Source organism: Bubalus kerabau, chromosome X, assembly GCF_029407905.1.
Source record: "Bubalus kerabau isolate K-KA32 ecotype Philippines breed swamp buffalo chromosome X, PCC_UOA_SB_1v2, whole genome shotgun sequence".
In the NCBI taxonomy this organism is placed as follows: Eukaryota; Metazoa; Chordata; class Mammalia; order Artiodactyla; family Bovidae; genus Bubalus; species Bubalus kerabau.
In genome coordinates, this window is record NC_073647.1 from 123,490,385 (window position 1) to 123,513,741 (window position 23,357).

General features: G+C 39.3%; 1 long non-coding RNA gene across 6 annotated transcripts in view; it reads right to left on the bottom strand.

The window, feature by feature from the left end:
* LOC129640141 (uncharacterized) overlaps positions 1 to 23,357 on the bottom strand; it is a 115,552-nt gene that overhangs the window by 55,265 nt on the left and 36,930 nt on the right. The window contains exon 4 of one of the 6 annotated variants that reach the window (XR_008708696.1): positions 4,207 to 4,514. The exons of the other annotated variants lie outside the window; for them this stretch is intronic. This is a non-coding gene — a long non-coding RNA (uncharacterized LOC129640141). The remainder of the gene's footprint in view (positions 1 to 4,206; positions 4,515 to 23,357) is intronic. 6 annotated transcript variants of the gene reach the window in all.

Genomic DNA, 23,357 nt, shown 5'->3' on the forward strand with positions numbered 1-23,357 from the left:
CAAACAACTTAACATACCACTTAAGAGTATTAGAAAAAGAATAAACAACACCCAAAATCAACAGAAGGAGGGAAAGAAAGATCAGACAGGAAGTAGAGATAGAAAAAAGAAAAGATCAATAAAACCAAGAGCTGGTTCTTGGGGGAAAAAAAAAAATTTAAAAACCTCTAGTCACGGTCACAGATAAGAGGGAGGACCCAAATAAACAAAGTAAGAAATGAAAGGCAAAATATTGACACCACAAAAATACAAAAGAATCATGAGAAACTATAAACAGTTACATATCAACAAACTGCATAACCTAGAAGAAACAGTCAAGTTCCTAGAAACATATAGGCTTCCAAAACCGAGTCAAGAAGCAGCAGATAATTTAAAAAGACCAGTTACTATAAGTGACATAAAGTCTGTAATATAAAACTCCCTGCAAACCAAAGTATAGCACCAGATGGCTTCACTGGGGAATTCTACCAAACATACAAAGAAGGACTTTGTGACCTTCTCAAACTATTTCAAAAATTGGAGGAGTGAACACTCCAAAAATCACTCTATGAAACCACTATCACCCTGACACCAAAAGCAGACAAGGATACTGTAGAAAAAGCAAATTACAGGCCAAAACCCTTGATATATGGACTTTCCAGGTGGCATTAGTGGTAAAGAATCTGCTTGCTAGTGCAGGAGACATAAGAGATGCAGGTTTGATCCCTGGGTTTAGAAGATCTCCTGCAGGAGGGTATGGCAACTCATTCCAGTACTCTTACCTGGAGAATCCCATAGACAGAGGAGCCTGGTGGGCTATAGTCCATAGGATCAAAAAGTCAGATGCTACTGAAGCAACTGAGCATGCATACATGCACATCCTTTGATGTATATACATCCAAGTTCAGTTCAGTTCATTCCTTCATTCATGTCCGACTCTTTGCGACCCCATGGACCGCAGCACGCCAGGCCTCTCTGTCCATCATCAACTCCTGGAGTTTACTCAAACTCATGTCCATTGAGTCGGTGATGCCATCCAACTATCTCATCCTCTGTTGTCCACTTCAGCATCAGTACTTCCAATGAATATTCAGGACTGATCTCCTTTAGGATGGACTGGTTGGATCTCCTTGCACTCCAAGGGATGCTCAAGAGTCTTCTCCAACACCACAGTTCAAAAGCATCAATTCTTCGGTGCTCAGCTTTCTTCACAGTCCAACTCTCACATCCATACATGACTACTGGAAAAACCATAGCCTTGACTAGACGGACCTTTGTTGGCAAAGTAATGTCTCTGCTTTGGAATATGCTATCTAGGTTGGTCATAACTTTCCTTCCAAGGAGTAAGCATCTTTTAATTTCATGGATTCAGTCATCATCTGCAGTGATTTTGGAGCCCAAGAAATTAAAGTCTGTCACTGTTTTCACTGTTTCCCCATCTATTTGCCATGAAGTAATGGGACTGTTGGAACCAGTGTGTTGTTCCATGTCCAGTTCTAACTGTTGCTTCCTGGCCTACATCCAAAAACCTTGGTAATCGAAAGTGAACAATACATGAAAAGGATTGTACATCATGATCAAGTTGGATTCATTTCAGGGTCACAAGAATGGCTCAACACAAGCAAAATCAATGTGATATACCAACCACAGTAACAAAGGAAAAAAGAAAACCACATGATCATTTCAACATATTCAGAAAAACATTTGAAAATATTCAATGTCCATTAATGATAAAAAACTCTCACCACAGTGGGTATAGAGGGAACATATCTCAACACAGTAAAAACAATTTACAACAAACCCACAGTCCACATAACACTTGACGGTGAAAAGCTGAAAGACTTCTCCCTAAATTCAGAAGGAAAACAAGGATGTGCACTCACCACACCATTTCTATTTGGTATAGGAGTTGAAGTCCTAGCTGTATCAACAAAATAGGAAAAAGTAAATTGTAAGCAAATTGGAAGGGAACAAGAAAAAAATGTCACTATTTGCAGATGACAAGGTATGTAGAGAACCCTAAAGCCTCCACACAAAGCCTATTAGAATAAATCAATTCTACAGGGTAGCAGGATACAAGATTAATATACAGAAATCTGTTGTATTTCTTTACACTAATAATAAAATACTGGAGAAAGCAAAAAAAAATCCCATTTAAAATTGCATCAAGAAATAAAATACTTAAAGAATAAACTTAACCAATGAAGTTAGAGACCTATATGTTGAAAATGATCAATATAAAACATTGATAAAGGAAACTGAAGATAAATCAAAGAACTTGAAGGATATATCATGCTTTTTGATTGGAAGAATTAATAGTTAAAATTCTCATACAACCCAAGCAATCTACAGATTCAATGCAACCCCTATCAAAATACTCATGACATTTTTCACAGAAGTAGTAGAACAATCTTAAAATTTATATAGAACCACAAAAAGACCCAGAATTGCCAAAATAAGCCTAAGGAAAGGAACAAAAAGCTGGAGACATACTCTCCCAAACCTAAGACTATACTGCAAAGCTACAGTAATCAAAACAGCATGATACTGGCACAAAAATAGACCTATAGTTCAATGGAACTTAATAGACAGCCCAGGAATAAATCCACACAGCTATGGTCAATTAATCTATGACAAAGGAGGCAAGAATATATGAGGGAGAAAAGACAGTCTCTTCAAGAAGTGTTGAGAAAGACGGACAGCTACACATAAATCAATGAAATTAGAACACTCCCTGACATGATGCACAAAAATAAGCTCAAAATGACATAAAGACTTAAATATAAGACATGACATCATAAAACTCCTAGAAGAGAACATAAGCAAAGTATTCTTTGATATAAATTGTAGCAATATTTTCTTAGATCATTCTCCCAAGGCAAGAGAAGCAAGAGCAAAAAATAACCAAATGGAACCAAATCAAACTTAAAAGCTTTTGCACAGCAAAGGAAACCATCAAAAATAAAACAAAAACACAACCTATAGAACAGGAGAAAATAGTTGCAAATGATGAGACTGATGGAAGTTTAATATCCAAAAATATATAACAGCTCATAAAACTCAATTAAAAACAAACTCAATCAAAAAATGGGCAGAAGATCTAAAAATACACTTATCCAATGAAGACAAACAGATGGACACAAGCATATGAAAAGATATTCAATATCACCAATTATTAGAGAAATGCAAATTGAAACCACAGTAAGATATCTCCTCACATAGTTCAGAAGGTCTATCACAAAAAGTTTACAAATTATAAATTCTGGAAAGGGTGTGCAGAAAAGAGAACCCTCCAACACTGTGGGTGGGAATGTCAATTGGTGCAGTCACTATGGAGAACAGGATGGAGGCTCCTTAAAAAACTAAAAAGAGACCTACCATATGATCGTACAATCCCACTCTTAAGCTTATACTGGAAAAAACAAAAACACCAAGATAGATGCATCCTAATGTCCATAGTAGCACTATTTATAGTAGTCAAGACATGGAAACCAGTCAAGTACTGATCAACAGAAGACTGGATTAATAAGATATGGTATATGTATATTTTTGTTGTTTTTCAGTCAAGAAGTTGTGCCTACTTTTTGTGACCCCATGGACCACAGCAAGCCAGGCTTTCATAATGGAATATTACTCTGCCAAGCAGAATGAAATATCAGCATTTGCAGTAACATGGATGGACTGAGAAAATATTATACTCTGTTAAGTCAAAGATGAATACTATATGATATCACTTATATGTGCAATCTAAACAAATAATACAAATGAATCTATATACCAAACAGAAACAGACTCACAGACATAGAAAATAAACTTAGGTATCCCAAAGGGAAAGCTCTGGAAGGGACAAATGAGGATGGTATTAACAGATACAAACCACTATATATAATAGATATGCAACAAGGATTTACTGTATAACACAGGAAATTAGTAGCTTGTAATAACCTAAAATGGAATATATAATCTGAGAAAATATACTACCAAATATCTTCACTGTATATACATGAAACACATGTAAATCAACTATAATTCAATGTTAAAAAAGAAAAAAAAAAACAAAGATGGATAATGTGAATCACAATCTGGAACACTCCACAAACCCAGCTACTGAGGTAAGGGCAGTATTCATAAGTCAATTTTAAATACCATCTAGTGCCTTAGGACTTGTTCTAACAATGTTGTAAACTGTACAACTTATGTAAAAATAAATGTTTAATTCATACATACATCAAAGTTTCTTTCTGCATTTAATATTAATGGGAAGTAAACATAAAAATTGGAGAAGGCAATGGCACCCCATTCCAGTACTCTTGCTTGGAAAATCCCATGGGCAGAGGAGCCTGGTAGGCTGCAGTCCATGGGGTCGCTAAGAGTCGGACACGACTGAGCGACTTCCCTTTCACTTTTCACTTTCATGCATTGGAGAAGGAAATGGCAACCCATTCCAGTGTTCTTGCTTGGAGAATCCCAGGGACGGGGGAGCCTGGTGGGCTGCTGTCTATGGGGTCGCACAGAGTCGGACACAACTGAAGTGACTTAGCAGCAGCAAACATAAAAATGAGAAGGAAAAAAAGAAAAAGAAAACTGATTTATTTATTTATAGTTCTATTCATTTTTTTAAGGTTTTGCTTTATATCATTTTTAAAATTTTTAATTGGAGGATAATTACCTTACAATATTGTGTTTGCTCCTGCTGTACATCAACATGAATCAGCCATAGGTGTATATATATTTCCCCTCCCCTCTTGAACCTCCCTCCTACTTCCCACCCCTCTAGGTTGTCACACAGCACTGGATTTGAGCTGCCTGTGTCATACAGCAAATTCCCACTGGCTCTCTATTTTAACATATGGTAATATATATGTTTCCACTCTACTTTCTCAGATTGTCCCAACCTCTCCTTCCCTCACTGTGTCCACAAGTCTGTTCTTTATGTCTGTGTCACTTTTGCTGCCCTGCAAAGAGGTTCATCTGGAGAAGGCAATGGCACCCCACTCCAGTACTCTTGCCTGGAAAATCCCATGGACGGAGGAGCCTGGTAGGCTGCAGTCCATGAGGTTGCTAAGAGTCGGACACGACTGAGCGACTTCACTTTCACTTTTCACTTTCATGCATTGGAGAAGGAAATGGCAACCCACTCCAGTGTTCTTGCCTGGAGAATCCCAGGGACAGAAGAGCCTGGTAGGAGGCCATCTATGGGGTCGCACAGAGTTGGACACAACAGAAGTGACTTAGCAGCAGCAGCAGCAAAGAGGTTCATCAGTACCATTTTTCTAGATTCCATATATATATTACTATATGATATTTGTTAGAAAACTGATTTATATATGTTAATTGCAACGCTGTTTACAAAAACTAAGATGTGGAAGCAACCTAAACGTCCATCAACAAATGAATGGATAAAGAAGATGTGGTACATATATATCATGGAATATTACTCAGTCATTAAAAAGAATGAAATAATACCATTTGCAGCAACACAGATGGAACATAGTATTACAATTACCATACTATGCAAAGTAAGTCAGACACACAGAGAAATACATGATATTGCAAATTTTCAGGATCTAAAAAAGTGATACAAATGAACTCATTTACAAAACAGAAACAGACTCAAAAGACTTACAGAATAAACTTAGAGTTACCTGGGGGGAAGGATGGGGAGGAGGGATAGAATGGGAGTTTGAAATGGACATGTAGTACACACTGCTATATTTAAAACAGATAACCAACAAGGGCCTACTGTATAGCACAGGGAACTCTGCTCAATATTCTGTAATAACCTAAATGGGAAAAGAACTTGAAAAATAGATATATGTATATGTATAACTGAATCACTCTGCTGCACACTGAAACTAGCACAGCACTATTAATCAACTACTTGTTGTTGTTCAGTAAGTAAGTCATGTCTGACTCTATGACCCCGTGGACTGCAGCACACCAGGCTTCCTTGTCTTTTACTATCTTGTGGTGGTTGGTCAAATTCATGCCCACTGAGTTGGTGATGTTATCTAACCATCTTATCCTCTGCCACCCCCTGCTCCTTTTGCCTTCAGTATGTCCCAGTATCAGTCTTTTCCAATGAGTCAGCTCTTCATATCAGCTGGCCAAAGTATTGGAGCTTAAGCATCAGTCCTTCCAATGAATGTTCAGGACTGATTTCCTTTAGGACTGACTGGTTTGATCTCCTTGTTTGTCCAAGGGGCTCTTGAGAGTCTTCTCCAACACCACAATTCAAAACAATCAACTCTTCAGTGCTCAGCCTTCTTTATGGTCCAACTCACACATCTGTACGTGACTACTGGAAAAACCATAGCTTTGACTATATGGACCTCTGTTGGCAAAGTGATGTCTCTGATTTTGAATATGCTGTCTAGGTTTGCCATGGGCTTCCCAGATGTTGCAGTGGTAAAGAATCCGCCTACCAATGCAGGAGATGCAGGTTTGATCCATGGGTCAGGAAGATGCCCTGGAGTAGGAAATGGCAAACTACTCTAGTATCCTTGTCCAGAAAATTACACAGGCAGAGGAGCCTAGCAGGGTACAATGTACGGAGTCACAAAGAGTCGGACATGATTGAGCACACACACTTGAAGGTCTGTTATATCTTTCAAGAAGAAAGCGTCTTTTAATTTCATGACTGCAGTCACCATCCACAGCAATTTTGGAGCCCAAGAAAACAAAATCTCTCACTGTTTCCACTTTTTCCCCTTCTATTTGGCATGAAGTTATGTGACAGAATGCCATGATCTTAGTTGTTTGAATGTTGAGCTTTAAGCCAGCTTTTTCACTCTCCTCTTTCACCCGCATCAAAAGGTTCTTGAGTTCCTCTTCACTTTCTGCCATTAAAGTGGTATCATCTGCATATCTGAGATTGTTGATCTTTCTCCCAGCAATGTTGATTCCAGCTTATGATTCATCAAGGACGGCATTTTGCATGATGTACTCTGCATAGAAGTTAAATAAGCAGGGTGACAGTATACAGCCTTGTCATACTCCTTCCCCAATTTTGAACCAGTCCACTGTTCCTTGTCTGGTTCTAACTGTTGCTTCTTGATCTGCATACAGGTTTCGCAGGAGGCAGGTAAGGTGGTCTGGTATTTCTACCTCTTGAAGAATTTTCCAGTTTGTTGTGATCCACACAGTCAAAGGCTTTAGTGTAGTCAACAACCCCTTCGTGGATTATAGGCTTGTCAAGGTGAAGGGGCTTATGTAACTCAATGAAGCTATCAGTCATGCCATGCAGGGCCACCCAAGACAGATGGGTCATAGAGAGTTCTGACAAAACGTGGCCCACTGCAAGAGGGAATGGTAAACCACTCCAGTATTCTTGCCATGAGAACCCCATGAACAGTATTAATCAACTATATTCAAATATAAAATAAAAATTAAAAAATAAAGATTAAAAAATAAAGATTATATAGATCTTACTTTATCAGTTCTTCATAAACATTACCCAACTTAAATTCATAACAAGCTTATAGAGTTCCATTACCCTCTTTTTATAGACTAAACTTTGTGACCTTGAAAAAAATTTGTATGTCTTGGCGTTCTTGTATAAAGTTGCTAACTGCTTTATAGTTATAGAATAAAATGTTGTTATTCTTAAGAAATTTAGGCAGGAAGTCAACAGTGGAGATTTTGTTTTCATGAGCCATATCAGATCAGATCAGATTAGATCAGTCACTCAGTCATGTCTGACTCTTTGCCACCCCATGAATTGCAGCACGCCTGGCCTCCCTGTCCAACACCAACTCCCGGAGTTCACTCAGACTCACGTCCATTGAGTCAGTGATGCCATCCAGCCATCTCATCCTCTGTCACCCCCTTCTCCTCCTGCCCCCAATCCCTCCCAGCATCAGAGTCTTTTCCAATGAGTCAACTCTTCGCATGAGGTGGCCAAAGTACTGGAGTTTCAGCTTCAGCATCAATCCCTCCAAAGAAATCCCAGGGCTGATCTCCTTCAGAATGGACTGGTTGCATCTCCTTGCAGTCCAAGGGACTCTCAAGAGTCTTCTCCAACACCACAGTTCAAAAGCATCAATTTTTCAGCACTCAGCTTTCTTCACAGTCCAACTCTCACATCCATACATGACCACTGGAAAAACCATAGCCTTGACTAGATGGACCTTTGTTGGCAAAGTAATGTCTCTGCTTTTCAACATGCTATCTAGGTTGGTCATAACTTTCCTTCCAAGGCGTAAGTGTCTTTTAATTTCATGGCTGCAGTCACCATCTGCAGTGATTTTGGAGCCCAGAAAAATAAAGTCTGACACTGTTTTCACTGTTTCCCCATCTATTTCCCATGAAGTGATGGCATATAGAGCATCACAATTCAAAAGTTAAATGAAATTATCACAAATCCACAAAAATCATAAAAGTTTAGCCTTTCATAAGATTCATGAATAAAGGAAAACCCATGCCACTCCTGTGGTGAAATAAATGAACTCTTCTCCCTTCATATAACAATACTGAAAGAAAACTCACGTTTTTTTGCAACTGGAATACTACCAAACCTGTTGTTAATATTCCAAAAAGAATATTTATGCTGCAGAGAAAGTAAGTCTGTCGATATTGCAAATGGCTCATATTTGCAGCAATAAGATCAAAGTGTTTTTTTATCTGAGTGGAATGTGTTGATATCACCAGTGAGATTTATTTCAGGGGGGAAAGCTAGAACCTATTTTCCCCCACTGTTTTCATTCTGAGGGAAAATCAACTTACAGAGACAATCACAACAATGTTGGGCAAGTTTTATGTCTGAGAGATTCACTGGGGGAGAAAATCATCCTTCTGGCTGTTGACAGATTGTGTTAAGCAGTGGACCATGATACAGAACAATAACCTTCCACGGTGCACTAAGTGTGCCGCGAAGAACTGTCACGCACTGACAATTCCCAGTGAGCCCCCGAGATGTCAATGGGATACTTATTGAGCAGCGGATTTCCTACATGGGTGTGTCTGTGTCAAAGAGTGTTGAAATGCCAACACTCTCTGCATGAGATTGTATCTGGCCTCCGTTTTATGTGATACTTGTCACAGGGAAACACGACTGGCACACTGACTGGCCTTGCAGAAGAGACACTTTCAATGATTTCTGTCATGGCAGTCTGGATTGTTTGGGGTGGTAAATGAAAGTTTTGTGTTCTCAGTTGGGCCCCTCAATGGATGCTGTTAGGTCCCTAATCCTCTACCCTTGGTATTCACCCCAGAGTGCAAAAGGCTGCTTACTGCAAACACTTGCTCCTGGGTGCATGAGGACTCTGTCTGGAGCTGGCCCAGCCTTCACAGTGGGCAGACCAAAATGCCCAGCAGTGTTGGTACCCTCCAGGAAGCAGCTTGCAGGAGTGATGGGCAAGCCAGAGGTCTAAGCTCCGACTGTTTGCAACACTGAGTATCTTAACAATATAGCATTCATGACTTCCTCTCTTGTCTCATTTCACTATCCCTTAAAGAGTTTCCAAGGAACATTTTTCAAATAAAAAACTTGTCTCAGGTTCTGCTTTGAGGAAACCTCATGAAAATAGTCTTGCACTGGGAAATTTTTAAAGCCTGCTAGATGGGAATATACTTCTAGGACATTAGGCCAGAGTAAATCATAATGGTTAGATACTATCACCAAATCAATGGACATGAATCTGAGCAAACTCTGGAAGATAGTGAAAGACTGGGAAGCCTGGTGTGCTATAGTTCATGGAGTCACAAAGAACTGGACACAACTTAGTGACTGAAGAACAAAATCATAATAATTTTTTTGAGTAAATGTGAGTTTTGTCACTTAAGAATAAAAGATCTCACATGATGTATTGCAGATTAAAAGATATTTGAAAGGAAGAAGTTCCACCTGCTTTGGCCTACTGGCAGTGTGAACTTCACATCATATTAGATGTAATATATATTTCTATAGTTGAACCTAGGTATTTTAAGTGTCATTTGTAGGAGCAATTTCCCCCCCATTTTCTCGGCCTTTGCCTCTGCATTCCCTGAGTCATGTCTTCACCTGATTCATCAATATAGACTCAGATAAGCAAGATATTTACAAAGCAACATTTCTTAAATCTTGAGATAACTTTTGGGTTTCCCTTGACAAGTTGGGAGTAGTATATTCAAGAAAAAAGAATAAATGAGCTAAGAGGAAAGGAATGAATACAGATATGTGTTACAGAGGGCAGCATACCTAATGTTTGAATTCCTCAGGCCTTGCTGTCATTTCTCTTCCACTCCACTCAATATCATTGCCATTGGTGAGTCTCAAGTCTTGTAAATTTGGATTGGTGCTTACTTCACAATGATGCCTTTATAACCCTGAGAAAAATGTCTTCAATACTTCTTGGTGGCCAGGCAGTTCCAGGTAAAATTGTGAAACAAAAAGTATGTGCTGGAGTTCATGACCTCTCTTCGACAATTTATGATCCTCTCATTCAACTACAGTCTGTCCGACTTTACCCTTACTTAGACCCACTGTCAGGAGGTAGCCTGACTTCAATTATTAATAAAGCAGTTGCATAAGCCCTCCTGAGAGTATCTGAATTCTACTTAATCATTTAATAGAAAGTTTTATATCTCATTCATGATATTTTGGACATAAGGAAGTGACTAATGGATATAGGAACGGGGAATCTTAGAAAGGATGAACTCGTAATTGCTGCTTTACCAATCATTCCTATAATTTCCCACAGCAATTTCTCCATAGAATTTATCTTTTTCATAAACCTTAAGTAAAACCATTCAACCTGCAATTTTAGTTCAAACAATTGCTATTATCTGACTACATGAACCACTGGGAATGCAGGGATAACAATTTCTTTAATTTTTTCCATCTGTTTCTTCATTGTCTTTTAAAACTCATTTTTATTTGAGGGTTCAAATATTGCTTTTCTGAACAGTAAAAAGCATCACAAGTGTAAAGGCATCCTTGTCCCCTGGGGAGAAGACAGAATGGGACCAGTAGGTTTTCAGAGAAAGCATGTAGGAAAACCTGGAAACACATGCCTACCTCACACCATTCTACTGAAAATAGAGAAAGCTGCATTGACTCCATTTCTACCTTATGAGGCCTGATGCTAAGTTAATTTCAACTCAATTGAAAATAAAAATTTAGAGGCTGAAGTAGAAGGTAGAAATAAGAAAGATTTTTTTTTTAAATTCTGTAGCTTGTATGGTTGTTACTTGAAATTCTTTCTTACATATGAGATTATGAGAACACACTATTTTTCAAACAATGCTAATCATGGGAGTATTATTTACTGCACCTAGCTGCTGTCTTAATACTTAAAGCTCTTAAAAATGAGAAATAGTGTCAATGTGTCCAGGATTTATTCCTGTTGGAAAAAAATAGATGTAAATCATATTTTTTAAAAAAGTGTTCCTTTCTGTTTCTGTGAAAAATGCCATTGGGATTTTGACAAGGATTGCATTGACTCTAGTTCACTTTTCAAAGTATGGTCATTTTAACAACATTAATTCTTCTAATCTAAGAACATAGACTATCTTTCCATTTGTTTGTGCTTTTCATTTTTTTTATCAGTGTCTTATAGTTTATAGCATACAGATCTTATACAACAACTAGGTTAAATTTATTCCTCAATATTTTATTATATTTGATGTTCTTATAAATGGAATTGCTTCCTTAATTTCCCTTTCAGATAGTTTGTTGTTAGAGTATAGAAATACAACTGATTTTTGTTTTCAATCTTTTAAAAACATTTTTGGCCATTCCATAGGCTTCCCTGGTGGCTCAAATGGTAAAGAATCTGCCTGCAATACAGGAGACCTGGGTTATACTTCTTGGTTATGAAGATCCCCTGGAGAAGGAAATGGTTACCCACTCCAGTATTCTTGTCTGGAAAATTCCATGGGCAGAGGAGCCTGGTGGGTTACAGTCCATGGGGTTGCCAAGAGTCAGACACAACTAAGTGAATAATCCTTTCTCCTTTCTTTCACCTATGGGGAGTATGGCATCTTAGTTCCCTGACCAGGGATCTAACCTGCGCCCCCTGCATTGGAAGTGTGGAGTCTTAACCACTGCACCACCAGGGAAATCCCTGCAACTGATTTTTTTATGTATGTTGATTTGGTACCCTTTAAGTTTACTAAATTTCTTATCAGTTCTAACAATATTTTTGGTGGAGTCTTTAGGGTTTGTTGTATGTAATAGATTATATCATCTGCCAGAGACAATTTTACTTCATTTTTTATTTGACTGACATTTATTTTATTTGCTTGACTAGTTGCTCTGGCTAGGACTTCTGGTACTATGTTGAACAGAAGCGAGAGTGGGCATTCTTGTCTTGTTCCTGACCTTAGAGAAAAAGCTTTTATTTTTTTCATTCTTGAGAATGTTGTTATCTGAGAACTTGTTACACGTGGCCTTTATTTTGTTTAGGTACATTCCTTCTAGATCTAACTTGTTGAATGTTTTTAATCATGAAAGAATGTTGTGTTTTGCCAAATCCCTTTTTTGCATCTATTGTGGTGATACAATTTTATCCTGTATTCTGTTACTGTAGTGTATCACATTTATTGATTTTCATTTGTTGAAACAACCTTATACCTTAGTGATAAATCCCACTTGATCATGGTGTATGATCCTCTTAACATATTGTTGAATTATATTTGCCAGTGTATTCTGTTGAGGATTTTGATATCTATATTTGTCAGGGATTTTGGTCTATAATTTTCTTTTCTTGTAGTGTCTTTGTCTGGTTTTGGTATCAAGGAAATGCTGGCCTTTTAAAATGAGGTCTGAAGAGTTCTTTTTTCTTCAGATTCTTGGACAAGTTTTAGAAGACTGTTGCTAATTCTTCAAATGTTTGGCATAATTCACCTGTGAAATGAATTTTGAATTTTACATTTTGAATTAGTAATCAGAAATCTTCCAACAAAGCGATCTCCTTATTAGTTATCGGACTACTCCAATTATCTCTTTCTTCAAGATTCACTGTTAGTAGGTTGTATGTTTCCTGGAATTTCTTCTAGGTTATGCAATTTGTTAGTGTAAAATTGTCCATAGTGCTCTTATGATTCTTTGTACTCTACAGGTACAAAGAATCTCCTATGACTGTGACTTAAAAAGGCTTAGTCAAGGTTCTCAGTAAAGGTTCATCAATTTTATTTACCCTTTTCAAAAAAACAGCCATTAGTTGCATTGATCTTTTCCATTATTTTTCTATTCTTTGTTTCTGCTCTAATCTTTATTATTTCTTTCTTTCTAATAAATTATAGCATTTTTTTCTTCTAGTTCTTTGTGTTGTAGATTTAGGTTATTTGAAATCTTTATTTTTTCTTCATATAGGCATTTATCACTATAAACTTCCCTCAAGAATTGCTTTTGCAACATCCCTTAAGTTTTGGTATGCTGTTATTTTCATTTTTGTTTTTCCTCAAGGTATTTTTTTAAATTTCCCTTTTAATTTCTTCTTTGATCCATTGGTCATTCAGGTGTATATTATTTAATTTCCACATATCTGCAGAATTTTCCAGTTTTCCTCCTATTATTGACATCTAGTTTAGTATACTGTGGTTGGAAAAGATAGGTGGTATTATTTTCAAGCTTCTTAAATTTGTGAAGACACCACCCTTATGGCAGAAAGTGAAGAGGAACTAAAAAGCCTCTTGATGAAAGTGAAAGTAGAGAGTGAAAAAGTTGGCTTAAAGCTCAACATTCAGAAAACGAAGATCATGGCATCCGGTCCCATCACATGGCAAATAGATGGGGCAACAGTGGAAACAGTGTCAGACTTTATTTTTCTGGGCTCCAAAAACACTACAGATGGTGACTGCAGCCATGAAATTAAAAGACGCTTACTCCTTGGAAGGAAAGTTATGACCAACCTAGATAGCATATTGAAAAGCAGAGACATTACTTTGCCAACAAAGGTCTGGCTAGTCAAGGCTATGGTTTTTCCAATGGTCATGTATGGATGTGAGAGTTGGACTGGGAAGAAGGCTGAGCACTGAAGAATTGATGCTTTTGAACTGTGGTGTTGGAGAAGACTCTTGGGAGTCCCTTGGACTGCAAGGAGATGCAACCAGTCCATTCTGAAGGAGATCAGCCCTGGGATTTCTTTGGAAGGAATGATGCTAAAGCTGAAACTGCAGTACTTTGGCCACCTCATGTGAAGAGTTGACTCATTGGAAAAGACTCTGATGCTGGGAGGGATTGGGGGCAGGAGGAGAAGGGGACGACAGAGGATGAGATGGCTGGATGGCATCACTGACTTGATGGACGTGGGTCTGGGTGAACTCCAGGAGTTTGTGATGGACAGGGAGGCCTGGCGTGCTGTGATTCATGGAGTCACAAAGAGTTGGACACGACTGAGCGACTGAACTGAACTGAACTGAACTGAAAGTATGTTGTATCCTGGATAATATTCTATGTGTGTTTAATAAGACTGGGTATTCTGTTGCTATTGAATGGAATGTTCTCTAATATTTGGCTCCTGGAGGCTGTTTATATTTCCCTCCACAACAAATCTTCAGTTTTAAAGAAAACCTGTTGTGTGTTAATAACCATTTCTCCATAATGTGATCAAAGTAATTTTCAGACCCCTGTGGAAAAAGGTGAAAATACAACCCCTCAGAATGGGAGAAAATAATAGCAAATGAAACAACTGATAAAGGATTAGTCTCCAAAATATACAAGCAGCTCATACAGCTTAATACCAGAAAAATGAACAACCCAAAGAGTGGGTAGAAAACCTAAACAGACATTTCTCCAAAGAAGACATATATACGGCTAATAAACACATGAAAAGATGCTTGACATTGCTCATTATGAGAGAAATGCAAAGCAAAACTACAATGAGATATCACTTCACACCAGTCAGAATGGCCATCATCAAAAAATTTACAAACAGTAAATGCTCAAGAAGGTGTGGAGAAAAGGGAACACTCTTGCGCTGTTGGTGGAAATGTAAATTGATACAGCCACTGTGGAGAACATTATGGAGATTCCTTAAAACACTAGGCATAAAACTCCCAAATGCCCCAATAATCTCACTATTGGTCGTATACCCTGAGGAAACCGTAATTGAAACAGCAGCAGTATTTACAATAGATAGCACCTGGAAGCAATCTAGATGTTCATCGATAGATGAATGGATCAAGAAGTTGTGGAATATTACTCAGCCATAAAAAGGAAGGCATTTGAGTCAGTTCTGATAAGGTGGATGAACCTAGAGCCTATTATACAGAGGGAAGTAAGTAAAAAAGAGAAAAACAAATATCGTATGTTAACACATATATATGGAATCTAGAAAGATGGTACTGATGAACCTATTTGCAGGGCAGCAGTGGAGATGCAGACATAGAGAACCAACTTGTGGACACAGTAGGGGAGGAGAAGGAGGGATGGATTGGAAGAGTAATACTGAAACATATACATTACAATATGTAAAACAGATAGCCAGTGGGAATTTGGTGTATGACACAGGGAACCCAAAGCCAGTGCTCTGTGACAACCTAAAGGGATGGGATGGGGTGGGAGGTGGGAGGGAGGTTTAAGAGGAAGGGGACATGCGTATACCTATGGCTGATTCATGTTGATATATGGCTGAAACCAATGCAATATTGTAAAGCAATTATCCTTCAATTAAAAAAAAATAATAAAAAAATAAAGCTAAAAACCAAAAAACCCTGCAGTGGTAACTTCAGCAAGTGCCCTAGTAACAAATAGACTCTGATTTAGTGGTTCCAGGGGGAGGCTAAGATTCTGGGTTTCTAAGAAGCTCCTAGGTCATGCTGGACCATGTCCCATACTTTGAGCAGCAACCATCTAGCCATGCTGAAGGGACACCTGTTTTGCCCGAAGCCCTAGTAGGACTCAGCTACCTTCACTTTTATTCCATTTAATTTTCTGTTTTAACTTGGCATGAGCATGGCATGAGCAAGAGCGATCCGCTTGGGGATAAAATTATGAAGCATAACTGTAGTTTTAGATATTCTGAGGCAGACTCAAGTATAATCCTTTTTTGCAAGCTTTGCACAAAATTTGGGCTTTCTTCCTGCAGTCTGAATTGCCACATTTAGCTTTCTGCATTTACCTTACTTTGGATTAGTCAACACCAACGCACTCTGCCTCCTTCCTTTCTTGTTCCCTCCCATACCTGCAGAAACTCAAATATGTGCATGCAGCACTGCACCTATACATTCTTTTGAAAATCCCACAGAGCACACTCACAAGGAGAAGCAAGTTGTGACATGTGTTTGAGGCCTGTTATCTCCTATCTCTCACTGTTGTCTAATTTCTCTGGACATCCAAACGGGATGCCCAGGTTTTTCTGATCGCTGTAGTCCTAAAGATATTCCACTGGAGAAGTTGGTTAATTGCTTCTACAAACGATCCTTCACTCTGACCCGAGTCTTTCTCCAGCTCACTGCAGTTGGCAGTAATTTGCAATGGTGACCATGGCAGTGTTTTGATCAGCTGGGGCAAAGAGGACAAAAAAAAAAAAAAAGAGAGAGAGAGAGAGATAATAGCTTTCTGCTATAGAAACAGCTCTACAATTTTCCCCACCCACACAAGAAGAGAAGCCATTTCCTTAAAATCGAGCTCATTTGCCTTATAAAGCTTTCTCATTAGAGGCTAAGCTGGTAGCTAACAGATTCTGTGCCTCTAATATGCTGTGTTTCCTTAAGGGACTGGCAGTACTTACGATTTTAGGAAGAGATGAGGAAGGAGAAGAGAAGAGAGGGATGTTGTTTACAAAGGTGCCTAATTACAAAGGCCATAATTAAGCAACGCTATCTGACGGGCCTCCTCTGTGCAATGTGCACGGGGTGCCGTGAGCAACGGCGCTTTGAGGTGACATAATCAGCAGGACATACACTGCCCATAGCACTCAATTGTTATTAGAAAATGGCATTCTTAATAAACTTGTGTTTAAATGCCAGAGCCTTTTCATTTCCTGGGCATTATTAGTGTGTGCCTGACAATTACTGACAGTTAGTCAGAACACTGTTTGTGTTCTTTGCTCCCTGGGCATTTCCTAATTATGAATAATAATCCCATTAATCATGCACTTGAAATAAGCAAATTCTCCCGCAGAACATCATAATCAGTTGTATCAAAGAGCCTTCCAGGAAGCCCCCATGTGGCTCAGTTTCAGCTTCCCTGTTTGCAGCTCTCCCTGGGTCCTTTCAGGAAGTCAGGACTCAAGGGCTGTCTCCTAGCGTAGAAAGGCATCCATCATAGACACCTTTGCAGATGAAACCACATCCTCTGAAACTACTGGTTCTCAGTCACTTATTTAGGTTTAATGACAGCCTCATGACTCATCAGATTTACCCTGCAGATGACCACCAGGGTTTGCTGTAGGCTAACGGTGACGATTTGCTCCTTTTTCCAAAGCCTGTAAAGGACATGTCCTTTCTTGGCAGCTACTAAGGATTCCTGGCATTTACATTGCATCCCAGCTACCACTTGGCCCTCCCTGTTTTATTTAGATGTCCTGATCTTGTCTGTAAGCATCCCACAGTCGTAAAATTATCCTCAGTCCGCTGACAAAGTGAAAGCTGTCATTAAATTTACTCCGAGGAGCCTCCCAAGCTTCAAATTTCAGTAAACAATTCTTTTCTCTAACCTCCCTCCTTTCCGTTCTTCCCTCCCTAAATTTGTGTTCACAGTTTTGAGTGTCTGACTCCCTCAATCTGTAGCATGTCTTGCTCCCAGCCATTTCTATGTGGTGCTGAAAATAACATTACCTTTCTGGTGATGTCACTGGAGTGGCAGGTCCAGAAAATACCAGCTCAATTTTTTGTACTAATACATTTCTTCTCAGTATTTATTACCCAGTGCTATTGGCAGTTTTATTTCCTCTTTCATAAATAAGAAAACAGAAAAAGCGAATTGATTTAAAAATCAGTCAGAAGCACCAGCAGCAGCAAGTGACACAGAGGCGGTTTGCACTCACAATGAAGTGTAAGGGAAGGGAAGAAGATAAAGCATTCTCAAAGTGATCATTCTATTAAATACAACATTTACCATGACCCTGCAGGTACCCTGCCAGGCTCTGTAATTTTTTTGTGTGGGGTGAGAAGGGAATGGGAACGTATGAAGATGAAAAAGATACTGTTTTGTTAGGGAATTCACCCTTTATTTGCTCAAATAGAAGCTGAAATTAAACACAGAAGTGACTCAAGTCACACAAAGCCTCCAGTTCCATGTTTACCAGATTTACTCTTAACATTTGCACATGCTGGGTGTCCAAATGGTACCTGACTGTATAGAAGTGACTGATGAATATTTAATAAGGAATCACAAAGAACTTATTACACTTTTGAAATTAATACAAAAGCTGGGGATGCAGAAATTTAATGTGGTGATGAGGTGTGGGAACCAGCGATACGCACCCCTTAGATCTCCTTTCAACAAAGAACTTGCTATTCAGGTACAAGGGACACACTTGACTGACAGCATCCAGTGGCAAATTAAGGTGTTAGGGAACAGGAATAGTGCCCTCATATACCATGTTATACGTAATAAATAGGGATGATTTCCTCTCTTTCTGTTCTCCATCACGTAAGAACACTGAGGAAGAGGGCCCTCAACACACAACAGATCTGCCAGAACCTTGATCTTGGACTTCAACAGTCTCCAGAGTTGTGAGAAATAAATATCCGTTGTTTAAGCCACTCAGTCTGGGTTATATTTTTTTATAGCAGCCTGAACTGACTATGACATCTTTCCAGCTGATGCCATGCTCTTCCTGAGCAGCCCCAAATCAACGGCTGTACAGAGTGGGATTACTAAAGCCTGATCATTCTCTCCCATTACAAGGGTCTTCTAACAAGTCCAGCTCGCCACTGGATTGGCTGAGATGCTGTCAGATCTCTATGGCGGACTAAGACTCTCTCTACCCAATCCTGCTCCCTCTCTTTTAATTAGATCTCTTCAGCATTACTCCATAATAGTCTTCTTGTGCTCACAGATGTCTCTCCATGTCTGCTTCCCAAAGGATCCCAATGATCCACTGTATCTGCCTAAATCTGTAACTAATTTAAAGAAAAACATAAAGGACTTAAAAATCAAAGCCAGGGATTCTATTAATAAAATGTCTACAAAATTATCTACCCCTAAATAAATTATCTTCCCTAGGAAAAGAAGGCGTGTTTCTCTGGGCAAATCACCAAGGCCACATAATGTATTTTGGAGGAGTCTCAATTGGCAACTGTGTAACAACAGGGAGGTTTGGTAGAGACTGTTCCAAGGGCAGGGAGTGCATTGTCACTGGAGTCACTATTACAAAAATCATAAAATCTAAAAGTTTGTTGTTTTTATTATCAGCATATGCCAGGAATTTTTTTTTTTTTTTTTTTTTTTTACAATATAAGTGATAAGGTTTCCATGCCTCCCACCGCCCACCATGGTATATCACTGTGAACTCTTTAAAAAGTGAAATAGTCTTTCTTTTAATTACCTTCAAGTATGAAATCTTGAATTCTCCCTTTTTCAGTCTCTTATTGTAAAACAGGCAAATGCCTTGCTCTTCCTGTGCAGCCCCCAGTCAAGGGTTGTACAGAGCAAGATTATTAAACTAAAGCCTGATCATTCCCTCCCATTACAAGGGTCTTCTAACAAGTCCAGCTCACCACTGGGTTGGCTGAGATGCTGTTCAGTTCAGTTCAGTCGCTCAGTAATGTCCGACTCTTTGCGACCCTATGGACTGCAGCACGCCAGGCTTCCCTGTCCATCACCAACTCACTGAGCCTGCTCAAACTCATGTCCATTGAAATCAGTGATGCCATCCAACCATCTCATCCTCTGTTGTTCCCTTTTCCTCCTGCTTTCAATCTTGCTCAGCATCAGGGTCTTTTCAAATGAGTCAGTTGTTTGTATTAGGTGGCCAAAGTACTGCAGTTTCAGATTCAACGTCAGTCCTTCCAATGAACAACATTCAGGACTGATTTCCTTTAGAATTGTCTGGTTTGCTCTCCTTGCAGCCCAAAGGACTCTCAAGAGTCCTCTCCAACACCACACTTCAAAAGCATCAATTCTTTGGTGCTCAGTTTTCTTTATAGTCCAACTCTCACACACATACATGACTACTGGAAAAACCATAGCTTTGACTAGACAGACTTTTGTCGGCAAAGTGATGTCTCTGCTTTTTAATATGCTGTCTAGGTTGGTCATAACTTGCCTTCCAAGGAGTAAGCGTCTTTTAATTTCATGGCTGCAGTCACTATCTGCAGTGATTTTGGAGCCCAGAAAAATAAAGTCGGCCACTGTTTCCCCATCTATTTGCCATAAAGTCATGGGACCGGATGCCATGATCTTAGTTTTCTGAATGTTGAGCTTTAAGCCAACTTTTTCATTCTCGTCTTTCACTTTCGAGAAGAGGCTCTTTAGTTCTTCACTTTCTGCCAAAAGGTTGGTCATTTGCATATCCAAGGTTATTGATATTTCTCCAAGCAATCTTGATTTCAGCTTGTGCTTCTTCCAGCCTGGCATTTTGCATGATGTACTCTGCATATAAGTTAAATAAGCAGGGTGACAATATACAGCCTTGACGTACTCCTTTTCCTATTTGGAACCAGTCTGTTGCTCCATGTCCAGTTCTAACTGTTGCTTCTTGATCTGCATACAGATTTCTCAAGAGGCAGGTCAGGTGATCTGGTATTCCCATCTCTTTCAGAATTTTCCACAGTTTGTTGTGATCCACACAGTCAAAGGCCTTGGCAGAGTCAATAAAGCAGAAGTAGGTGTTTTTCTGTAACTCTCTTGCTTTTTCAATGATGCAATTGATGTTCTCAATTTGATCTCTGGTTCCTCTGGCTTTTCTAAATCCAGTTTGAACATCTGGAATTTCATGGTTCACATACTGTTGAAGTCTTGCTTGGAGAATTTTGAGCATTACTTTGCTAGAGTGTGAGATGAGTAAAATTGTGTGGTAGTTTGAACATTCTTTGGCACTGCCTTTCTTTGGGATTGGAATGAAAACTGACATTTTCCAGTCCTGGGGGCACTGCTGAGTTTTCCAAATTTGCTTCCATATTGAGTGCAGCACTTTCACAGAATCATCCTTTAGGATTTGAAATAGCTCAATTGGAATTGCATCACCTCCACTAGCTTTGTTCGCAGTGATGCTTCCTAAGGCCTGCTTGACTTTGCATTCCAGGACGTCTGGCTCTAGGTGACTGATCACACCATCGTGGTTATCTAGGTCATGAAGATCTTTTTGTATAGTTCTTCTGTGTATTCTCGCCACCTCTTCCTAATATCTTCTGCTTCTATTAGGTCCATACCATTTCTGTCCTTTATTGTGCCCATCTTTTCATGAAATGTTCCCTTGGCATCTCTAATGTTCTTGAAGAAATCTCTAGTCTTTCCCTTTGTATTGTTTTCATCTATTTCTTTGCATTGATCGCTGAGGAAGGCTTTCTTATCTCTCCTTGCTATTCTTTGGAACTCTGCATTCAGAGGGATATATCTTTCCTTTTCCTCTTTGTCTTTTGTTTATCTTCTTTTCTCAGCTATTTGTAAGGCCTCCTCAGATAACCATTTTGCCTTTTTGCATTTGTTATTCTTGGGGATGGTCTTGCTCACTGCCCCCTGTACAATGTCACAAACTGCTGTCCATAGTTCATCATGTACCCTGTCTATCAGCTCTAATCCCTTGAATCAATTTGTCACTTCCACTGTATAATTGTAAGGAATTTGATTTAGGTCATACCTGAACGGTCTAGTGGTTTCCCTATTTTCTTCAATTTCAGTCTGAATTTGGCAATAATGAGTTCATGATCTGAGCCACAGTTAGCTCCCAGTCTTGTTTTTGCTGACTGTATAGAGCTTCTCCATCTTTGGCTGCAAGGAATATAATCAATCTGATTTCGGTATTGACCATCTGGTGATGTCCATGTGCAGAGTCATCTCTTGTGTTGTTGGAAGAGGGTGTTTGCTATGACCAGTGCATTCTCTTGGCAAAACTGTTAGCCTTTGCCCTGCTTCATTTTGTATTCCAAGGCCAAATTTGCCCGTTACTCCAGGTATCTCCTGACTTCCTATTTTTGCATTCCAGTCTCCTATGTTTAAAAGGACGTCTTTCTTGGGTGTTAGTTCTAGAAGGTCTTGTAGGTCTTCATAGAACCGTTCAACCTCAGCTTCTTCAGCGTTACTGGATGGGACATAAGACTTGGATTACCGTGATATTGAATGGTTTGCCTTAGAAATGAACAGAGATCATTCTTTCATTTTTGAGATTGCACCCACATATCTGCATCTCAGATTCTTTTGTTGACTCTGAGGGCTACTCCCTCAAAAATCTGTTATTTTTGGATATTAAATTTTTATTCTATATAAAGCTCTAATATCACATTATTTTGAAGCTCTTACCATTAACACTGGTTTTGTGTGTCTAGGAGAACGGGATGAAATAAAGTGAGGTCTATTCCACTTCTCACTCCTCTTCAATTAGTGTAGCACTTTATGCATGTGTCTATGTGTTGTGGGGCCTGGGTCTGGAATATTCCTTCTACCTTACTCTTACATGTGTAGCTCCTACAGGTCTGGGAACAGTGAGAAAAAAATCAAGGGCACAAAAAAGCTCATACGCAGCTGTTGGCGACTGAAGCCACATGTCTCATTCTAGTTTGGTCTGATTCTGTCTGTGGTTATGGGTATGTAGGCGGTATGGTTAACACTCAGGGTGGACATCAGCTTTACCCAGGAAGACTCCAGAACCAAGGATCCCTAGAGAGCAGTGTTCCTTATCTCCTGCTGGCCTCCTGCCCATACACCACACTCTCAATCCCTTCTCTGGGTTGAATATCCCAATGCTTAGCCAGTCAGTGGCTTGGGAAACCCTGGAGCTCTTCTCAGAGATACAGGAACTGCTACTGCCTCCTTCTCCAAAGACTATGGAGAACTGAGATGGGGTGAAGATACTTTTGTATTTTCCCCCAAGTCCTTCTTATACCATGATCTCTTTAGGTCTTTAAGTCTTGCTCACCACTACAGTGAGACTCCCATCTTCAGAAATCTCTAGATCAGAAAGTGGCATCAATCCTTCTCTTCACTAAGCCATAAACCTCTAGAGGACACCCATCTACCTACTCTTCCAAAGACTATAATGACTCCCCTTAGGCTATGGTACCAGGACATCTGGATGAGAAAATATGAAGAGAGCACAGTCTCCCCTTCTTGTAGACTCAATCAAAATTTGAGCAAATCTCTTAGAACTATCACTGTCATCATTTAGATTTAGAAGGAGAGTCAAAAAGGCAAGGAGAAAGAAGGAGCCTTTCTTTGGACACCCTGCACACTCCAAAAACTGTTCAGCATGACTCTCTTTCCTCCTGTCTCTATGTCTTGGCCAATTCCGCCATGACAAGATACACGAAACAAGTAGACCTGATTCTGTTGTCTTTAAATCCTTTGAAGA